Source organism: Chelonoidis abingdonii, chromosome 2, assembly GCF_003597395.2.
Source record: "Chelonoidis abingdonii isolate Lonesome George chromosome 2, CheloAbing_2.0, whole genome shotgun sequence".
Classification (NCBI taxonomy): Eukaryota; Metazoa; Chordata; order Testudines; family Testudinidae; genus Chelonoidis; species Chelonoidis abingdonii.
Window position 1 is genome coordinate 183,364,404 of NC_133770.1, and position 8,971 is coordinate 183,373,374.

The 8,971-nt window shown below is 48.0% G+C and overlaps 1 long non-coding RNA gene across 1 annotated transcript; it reads right to left on the reverse strand.

The window, feature by feature from the left end:
- Window positions 1-862: 862 nt before the first annotated feature.
- Window positions 863-2,266, reverse strand: LOC142046222 (uncharacterized). Its single transcript, XR_012655116.1, has 2 exons — window positions 2,121-2,266; window positions 863-1,473 (listed from the first exon to the last, which is right to left on the reverse strand). It is a non-coding gene; the product is annotated as an uncharacterized LOC142046222 (long non-coding RNA).
- Window positions 2,267-8,971: the final 6,705 nt, after the last annotated feature.

Here is an 8,971-nt window from a genome sequence, read left to right on the forward strand (position 1 = left end):
ATTGTGGATGGCTTTGCACAAATGGGTTTCCCTAACTGTGGAGGGGCGATAGATGGGACGCATATTGCCTATTCTGGCACCACCCCACCTAGCATCCGAGTACATTAATCGGAAGGGGTATTCTCTATGGTTCTCCAGGCGCTTGTGGATCACCGTGGGGTGTTTCATTGACATTAACACAGGCTGGCCTGGAAAGGTGCATGATGCATGCACATCTTTCGGAACACTGGCCTGTTCAGGAAGAGCTGCAGGCAGGGACTTTTTTCCCAGACCGGAAGATCACAGTAGGGGATGTCGAAAATGCCCATTGTGATCCTTGGAGACCCCGCTTACCTGTTAATGCCTTGGCTCATGAAACCGTATACAGGGAAGCTTGACAGGAGCAAGGACCAGTTCAACTACAGGCTGAGCCAGTGCCGAATGACTGTGGAGTGTGCTTTTGGCCGTTTTAAAAGGGCGCTGGCGATCTCTGTATGGGAAGCTAGACTTGGGGGAAAGCAGCATCCCCTGCAGTTATATCCACGTGCTGTACCCTCCATAATATTTGTGAAGGGAAGGGTGAAACATTCAGTCAGGCATGGACCTCTGAGGTTCAACGCCTGGAGGCTGAATTTGCACAGCCAGAGAGCAGGGCTACTAGAGAGGCCCAGCACAGGGCTTCAAGGATCAGGGATGCCTTGAGGGAGGAATTTGAGGCTGAAAACCAACAGTATGTTTGGTGCCTTGCACGGGAGTGAAGTGCAGTGGTTACAATGTTAGTAGGAATCTGTTTTTCCTAAGCTGATTTGCAGTGCTGTTTCTTTCCTGGGCTAAGGTATCTTTGACTTTCTGCAATAATAAAGACTGTTTTCAAAGCCAAGAATTCATTTATTGAAAAGAAAATAACTTTATTGACAGACACACAACATTTTGGGAACCTAAAAGGGCAGGGGGTGGGGTGGGGAACTGTACAGTCACAGGTTTGAATATGTCCTGTCTGGAGTGCTGTGCAATGACTGCTGCACTTCAGGATGCCTATACTGCATGTGGTGATGGGGGTTGAGTGCAGAGGGTAAGGGTCGTAGTTCTCAGGGCTGGTTGGTGAACGTACAGGTGTTGGAGGCAGCTGGTGGTGGGTAAGAACCTGGATGCTGGGGAAGGGGTTTGGAGCTGACATTGGGGCACAAGGGAAAGAGCTTTGGGACGGGGGGGGCGGTGTGGTAGTGCTCTGCCTGCATGGCTACGAGCGCCTGGATAGAGTCCTCTTGGCGCGCCAGGATGCTTATCAGCTGCTTTGTGCTTTTCTTCCTGGCCGCTGCATTTCTCTGGCGGATCCTGCTTTCCCTTTCCCTCCAGTCCTGCAGTTTTTTATTCTCTCTGGCAGAGTGATCCATAACTGCTTGCAGCAGGTCTTCTTTGCTTTTTCGCGCTTCTTCCGCAGGTTTTGGAGTCTTTGAGCTGCTGTTAACATGGGCAGCTGAGAACTCAAGGTTGCTTGTGGAAAGGAAAAAAAAGGCAACAGTTAACAGAGGCAGCATTGTTTATATCTCAGACAGTTATTCCACAGACAGTGAAGGAGTTTACAGTCTTCACTTTAGCATAATTTTCCATACCAAAAGAGTGCACATAACCCACAGGAGCCCCTGAAATGGTGAGTAAGGGGGACTGATTGCTTCAGGGCTGTGCAGGGTTTCTGTGCATTGGGGAAAGCAAACTGCTGCAGGGGCACCTACACTGAACACTCTCCCAACATTTTCCACAGGAGTTAATCCTGGAAGATATCTCGCTGCTGCGGGTCACCTGGGAAAGAGCGCAGAGGGTCTTCTACAGCAATGCGGATTCCGCCCTGGCCCCTATGCAGCTTGCCTGTGTGCAGCAATGGTCCCCCCACCCCTCGCGGCACAGTGGCACGGACGCGTTAGCCTGACTGGGACAAGGACCACAGTGGCTCTCCCTATAAACTTGCGCAAGCGCATTGCCCACGCTCTGGCTGAAACTTTTGAAGAGATTACCGAGGCTGATTACCGCGACATTGATAGACCACATCAATGGGCTATTCCACATCTAGGCATGCATGCATGCAGCCCTAACCCTCCTCCTCTCCCGAAACATTTCCATCCTGAAAAATAAAAGCCGCTTACCGGGAACCCGCTCCTCTGCTTGTCCTTCACCAAGTACCAGCTGCTGCGACTGGCTACCTTCCTCCTGGCTTGAGAAGAGCTCCTGGCTGCATGCCTCCTGGGACTCCGGGGTGTCTCCCCCCACCCCCAGTACCCTCACTCTCGGTTTCCTCCTCCTCCCCCCTGCACGGCTCCCCCTTCCCCCCGCTCTGAAGTGTCCATCGTGGTCCTCGATTGGCGGTGGGGTCACCCCCAAGTATCGCGTCCAGCTCTTTGTAAAAACGGCAGGTCGTGGGGGCAGCACCAGAGCGGCGGTTTCCCTCACGGGCTTTGCAATAGGCACTCCGCAGCTCCTTCACTTTAACCCTGCACTGCACTGCGTCCCGGTCATGGCCCCTTTCCAGCATGGCCCTTGATATCTGCCCATAGGTATCATAATTCCTACGGGCTGGAGCGCAGCTGTGACTGCACAGGCTTCCTCCCCCCAAACACTGATGAGGTCCAGCAACTCACCATTGCTCCATGCTGGGGCTCGTTTGGTGCGTGGAGGCATGGTCACCTGGAAAGATTCACTGATTGCACTCCACACCTGGCTGAGCAAACAGGAAGGGGATTTCTAAAATTCCCAGGGCATTTAAAGGGCAGGTCACCTGAGGCCAGGGCAGTAGAGTTTGAACTGATAAGCAAAGTGGCTGAGCAGACATTCTGGGATACCTCCGAATACCTCTGGAGGCCAATAACAGTGCTTTTGGTGGCCTCACTGGCGAAGCAGCGCTGCATCACCAGCGCTGCAGTCATTATTCCCCAGGCAGAGGAGGAGTATAGCCAGCGCTGTATCCAGGGAGATATAGCGCTGTATGTGCCTTGCAAGTGTGGACGGTGAGTAAGTTGCAGCGCTGTAAAGCCTCCACCAGTGCTGCAACTCTCCAGTGTAGCCAAGGCCTGAGTATTCTAAAGTGAAAGACAGCTTCCTGTGGCAATTCAGCCCTGCTAACCTCTCAGGGCATGTCTACACAACAGCAGCTACAGATACATAACTATGGCCCTGGAGCTGTGCTGCTATAGTGTAGATGCTTCCTACATCAATGGAAGAGGTTTTAGGGTCAGTGTAGGTAATCCACCTCTCAGAGAGGCAGTAGCTAGGTTGATGGAAGAATTCTTCAGCCAACCTAACTGCATCTGCAGCAGGAATTAGGTCACAGACCTGAGCAATGTAACTAGGTCAACCTAAGTTTTAGGCCTCTGTAATGGGGGTGAATCTCGGATAATATTAGAGCTTAGCAACGTGGGAACCATCTCCTATGCACACTCTGTGCAATTGATTATGTAAGCCCTGACTAAAGTAAACTCTTGAAATCTGTCATTCTATGAAAAACTTCCAAAGGCAAAAACTGTTGTTTAAACTCCAATGATAGGGCTGATTTATCTGTTGTGTTCTGTCGATCTAAAATTGCCATAATAGTCTCAGTTGGAAAAGGCATGTCTTATTTCCTGTCCTCAGCTGATGTTTAGTGTTATTGTGCACTGTTATGCAGCAGCCATTTTTCACCTCAGAGTGGCTGGATTTCAGTGGGGATGTATACAGGGCTAGACTGGGCCTAGCCTTGCAAAGCTGTTCAAGGGAGGAGGGTGCATGGAACTGCTCACAAGCACATAATTGACCAAGGCACCATAGCACCCTTTTTTCTTGCATCAGCCACACAACACTAGTCTATAAAAATTGAGGTAGGTAAACCCCTCCTCACCAACCCCCAAAATTGGCCCACCTTGAAGAGATGCATATACTTCAACCTTTCAAAGGGCAGCACACAGGGGCGTCTCTAGACATTTTGCTGCCCCAAGCATGGAGGGTCCCTGAAGCCGCGGGACCAGCGGACCCTCCGCAGGCACGACTGCAGGAGGTCCACCGAAGCTTTGGGACCAGTGGACCGTCCGCAGGCATGCTGCCAAAGACACCCTGCCTGCCGCCTTAGCGGCGACCGGCAGAGCACCCCCCACGGCTTGCCACCCCAGGCACGCGCTTGGAGCACTGGTGCCTGGAGCCACCTCTGGCAGCACAGCTCTGGTATGCGAGCCCCTGCAGGAATTCTGGCTGATTCAGCCAGAATTCCTCCAAGAGCTCCTGCTGTAGTATGGTTGCCCAACCTTCCTTCCTGCAGTGTGACCATGGGTTAAAGAGCTACAATCTGACCATAGCACTTGGCGATCTTTTTGGTTGAATTCCACTATATAACTGTCAGTCACTATAATTATATTCAGCACATGAAAGCTGCTTACTGTGGCTGGAGTTCATCAGGTATCCAGTGTGTTTGTCTTGGAAGTTGTTTCAAAATCTGAGACTGTCCTGCCACTTTTGGTTGACGGTCTCCTTCTGGCAATGGACATAAATCAGATGTCCATGAAACTGCATTTGATCTTTCACTGCCCTTTCAGAGGGGTGATCGTGAGGTGCCGTTGAATCATCTGTGGGACCTGGAAGGGATGGCTTTATAGTGACACCATTCATACTTGGCAAGGAGGACCCAGAGGGGGCTGTATCAGGCCATTGCACATTCTCCCCCAGGATTCTCACGGGTAACATCCTGCACAGTTCCATCTCATACCGTCATTCCTGTTCAATGTGAATATGTGGCTACTGGGGTGGGGGGAGATTATGGGGTATTTTGTCATGCAGTATCATTCCTTTTTCAGATCAAACCCAGATATTGTGGTATCCTTGCTTTTTTGGTACATAAATGAGTTAGGTTCCTAGATGAAAACTAGCTGGCTTAAACTCAGTCTATTTAGTGAAGATGATGTTTGTGGGCAGGGGAATGGATAGGTTTATAAAGAACACATAATTTCAGCCCAAACTGAATTTAAAAAAATCTAATTACAAAATCAATGGATGAGGGCAATGGGCTATAGGTAATATGAGGACCTTATTAAAGCATTTGATACAATGGGAGTATTCACAAATTAAATGTTTCAAAAATTCATTCAGTGTGGTTTAGATATGAATGCTTATGGATTGAAAACCAGATTGCAAACAAAGGACAAATTGTATTAAATTGGGACATTAGGTGCAGGAGGTTATTAATTATTATTAATATTTATATTACAGCAGTATACACAAATGTGAAGACAAGATCTCTGCCCCAGGGAGTTTACAGTCAAAGGTCCCTTTCTGAAAATGAGTATGCATGAGCAGAACACACTCCTGTGTCCACACAGAGTCACTTGCAGGATGGAGACACAAGAAGAGACATTTTTGTTGCAATTTAAGAAACTGCGGGGATATGATGGGATACATCCTCACCCCTTTAGTGGAAAGGCTAATGCGTATTCCTGCATTCAGGCAGCACCAATTAGCCACACCTGCAGAATGTGCTCCACCTTGAGAAGTGGTGATTAAAAGGATGAGACTGGCCACAAAGGAGGGGAGTTTTTCCAGGAACAAGGAAGCTACTAGGCACTGCTAGTGAGCTCTAGTAACAAGTGGAGCTCAGCCTGAGGCAACTGGCAGATGGACACTACTTTACTTGGTATGAGTGAAGGCCTTGGAGGGCTGCTTCCAGCCAGTGACTTGTGGTGGGTTCTGGGAAGTGCCGCCAGGGGCTAGAGACAAGGGGACAGTACTCTGGGGAGTAAAAAAAGTCTGGGAGTGAGCTGAACTCCTGCTGGGCACAGTAAGATTGCCCAGGAGTTGGGATTCCTCTAGGGGACCCAGGGGCAAGATACTATGGTTTAAGCCCCAGCTGAGGGCAAGCTAACTACAAGGGATCTGTGTTGGGTCTGGCCTTATGTGACATTCATTAATGAAGTTATATGGGGGTGGAAACACTATGTTAATTAATTTGCAGCTGATTCTAAAATTGATAAGGACTGTTGCACATCAAAAAATAATACAAAGGGACCTGGAATGGTTAGTATTATGGGCTGGCAACAACAAAAGGTGAATCAACCTGGGAAAATAATCCAAAATAGGCTGTTTTCAATGGCTGGGAGGAACATGGAAAGCAGTAATACCAAAAGAAATGTAGGAAAGTGTCACAGAAATATCCTCTGCATCAGAATAATCTGTAATAATGTAACATAAACATCCTTAATGTGGATTTAAATGTGACTTACTCACATTTCAAGGCCTTGGTATGCTGCCAGAGAACTATAAAGGGGCCTTACTGTAAATGAAAATTCAGGTCCTATTGTCTTCAGGTAGGCATTTTTAGTTACAGTGAGCTTGCTCAACTTCTTCTACGGAAACTATAACTCCTTAACTTTACAGATTTGCACAGTTAAGTCAAAAGTCATGAGTCAGACTCTACAATCAGCAGCTATTTTTTTTAAATGATCATTTTAAAACTTCTCTTACCCACTCCCGATGCCTGTGCATATGCAGGCCTGCCACTTAGTCCTGCCAACTCCTCCAGCTACATAGAGTAAGAGGACTCAGGCTGCTCCAGCAGGAGCTCGTGCTGGTACTGGCTGCCTGATGGCGAAGCACTTCACGCTGCTCCCCAAATGCCAACATTTTTATCAATTCATTCTAGGCCTGCCCATCCCCTAGCAATTAATTGTGCACCCCTTAACTCCTCATCAGCTTTGCCCCTTCCCAGCCTCTGCATCTGTCCTTGGCCCCTCAGTGCAATTCTCCTCCTCCTCCAACTCCAGGGGTTCTTCATTCCACTTTTCTAGGTCTGGGAGGACAGGAAAGGGCTGCAGCAGAGTGAACTTCTCCCCGTTCCTAGGCCTGGGAGGAGCAGGAAAGAGAGCACCTGCTTGGAGTCTTCAGTCCCCCGCCCTTCCTTCTTTCCAAGGATTAGTGTTAAAAAGATGGGGGAGAAAAAGGAGCAGAAAACAGACTGACCCATTTTTCCTGGACAGGAGGGAGCAGAGCTGCCCTGAGCTACAGGGCTCTTTCTGCTGTCCCTCCTCTATCCAAAAACCCATCTTGGCTCCTAAGGAAAGGGAAAGAGTTCTGCCTCGGGCAGCAATCTTGACTGTCTAGTCTTCCCCAGGAGGTAGGTAAGGGGAAAGGCAGCCAATCAAAGGGGGTTGTCCCTTAGACCAGGCTGAAAATCACTAGTGAGCTGGAGCTCCTGACATCAGTGGGAGACTAGCTCCAGCAGGGATAAAATCATGAGACATGGCAATGCTGCTAATAGTATAAATAAAATGTGCTGTATAGTTGCTACAACTGCATGAATAAATCATGGGTATGTTGTAAATGCAAGAATGTGCAACATGTGAAAGAATGCTTGAAATATGACACTGTCGCTACTCCAACCACAAACCTCCCCCAGTCCTATATTCTTCTTTAGCTCCTTTACTTTCAGATGTGAAGATTCCCAGTGCAATTTATGCTGGCATGGTTTCTTCACAAACAAGGATAATCCTTTACTTGATGTTCCACTTCACTGGCTTGATCCTGCAAAACTCTGCTTGTCTGAGAATGAGTTACACAGGTGAGTAGTCCCACTGATTGCAGTGAAACTGCTCACTTAAGAATTATACAGCTGAGTGTTTTCAGAATTGAGACCTTAGTTACTCTACATTTGATTTTCTGGGCTGATCCTGTTGCATTTTGTCTGACCACATAACCAGGGAAAAACACATTTGTGCAGGCAAGATCCTTCATGGCATTTCTGTCTGTTTATCTGGATCAAGGGTCGGCAACCTTTCAGAAGTGCTGTGCTGAGTCTTCATTTATTCACTCTAATTTAAGGTTTCATGTGCCAGTAATACAATTTAACATTTTTAGAAGGTCTCTTTCTATAAGTCTATAATATATAAATAAATTATTGTTGTATGCAAAGTAAATAAGGTTTTTAAAATGTTTAAGAAGCTTCATTTAAAATTAAATTAAAATGTAGAGCACCCCCAGACCAGTGGCCAGGACCTGGGCAGTGTGAGTGCCACTGAAAATCAGCTCATGTGCCACCTTTGGCACCCATGCCATAGGTTGCCTACCCCTGATCTGGATGTAATGTGGTAAACTTGAGCACTACATCCTATCAATTCCAAAATATCAGGGAATGTTCTACGCACTGATGGGCAGAACCCTGTTGAAAACTGGAAGACTGGAAAAAGCTATTTGCTTTTAAAGTTGTTCTTGGCTCTGCCTGCTGTGATCCACTAACACAGTGGTTTTCAAACTATTGTACTGGTGACCCCTTTCAAATAGCAAGCATCTAAGTGCAACCCACCCCCTTATAAATTAAAAACATTTTGTAATATATTTAACATTATATTATATTATAAATGCTGGATTCAAAGCAGGGTTTGGCGTGAAGGCTAACAGTTCGTGATCCCCCATGTAATAACCTCATGACCCCCTGAGGGGTCCCAACCCCCAGTTTGAGAACCCCTGACCTAACAGCTGTGGGGCAGATCCTCAGTCAGCAGGGGGGGCCAGAGGGAAGGAGGCTTCCTTTCTCCCTCCCTCCTAACATGTTGCCTCCCCAAAGTCTGCTGCCTGATGGGGAAGAGAGAGAGAGAGAGAGAGAGAGAGAACGGTAGCTGTCTGGGAAAGGTACTTTGAAGGGGAGGCAAGGAGAGATGTACAGAATCCCTGGGATCTGGTTGAATGGGGAATGTGAATGGGAGCAAGAGGGAAAAGTAAGGGGCACACAGAGCTCTGGGGCTGGGGGGAATGGGAGGTAGATAGAGCCCCTGGCATGAGGGAGGGGACAACGTGGGGCAGAAGTTCCTGCAACAGAGGGAAAATGGGAGAGTGGCACACTTGGCGCTTGTGTGTGGGACAGGTACTGGGGGAATGGAGGGATGGAAGGACCCTCTGGTCTTAGCCTACAGAAACAATGAAGTATACAATCCCCTTAGCTTATTTCAATTTAGGACCCTGTTCTGCATCTCTTAACACTGCTGAGAAGTAA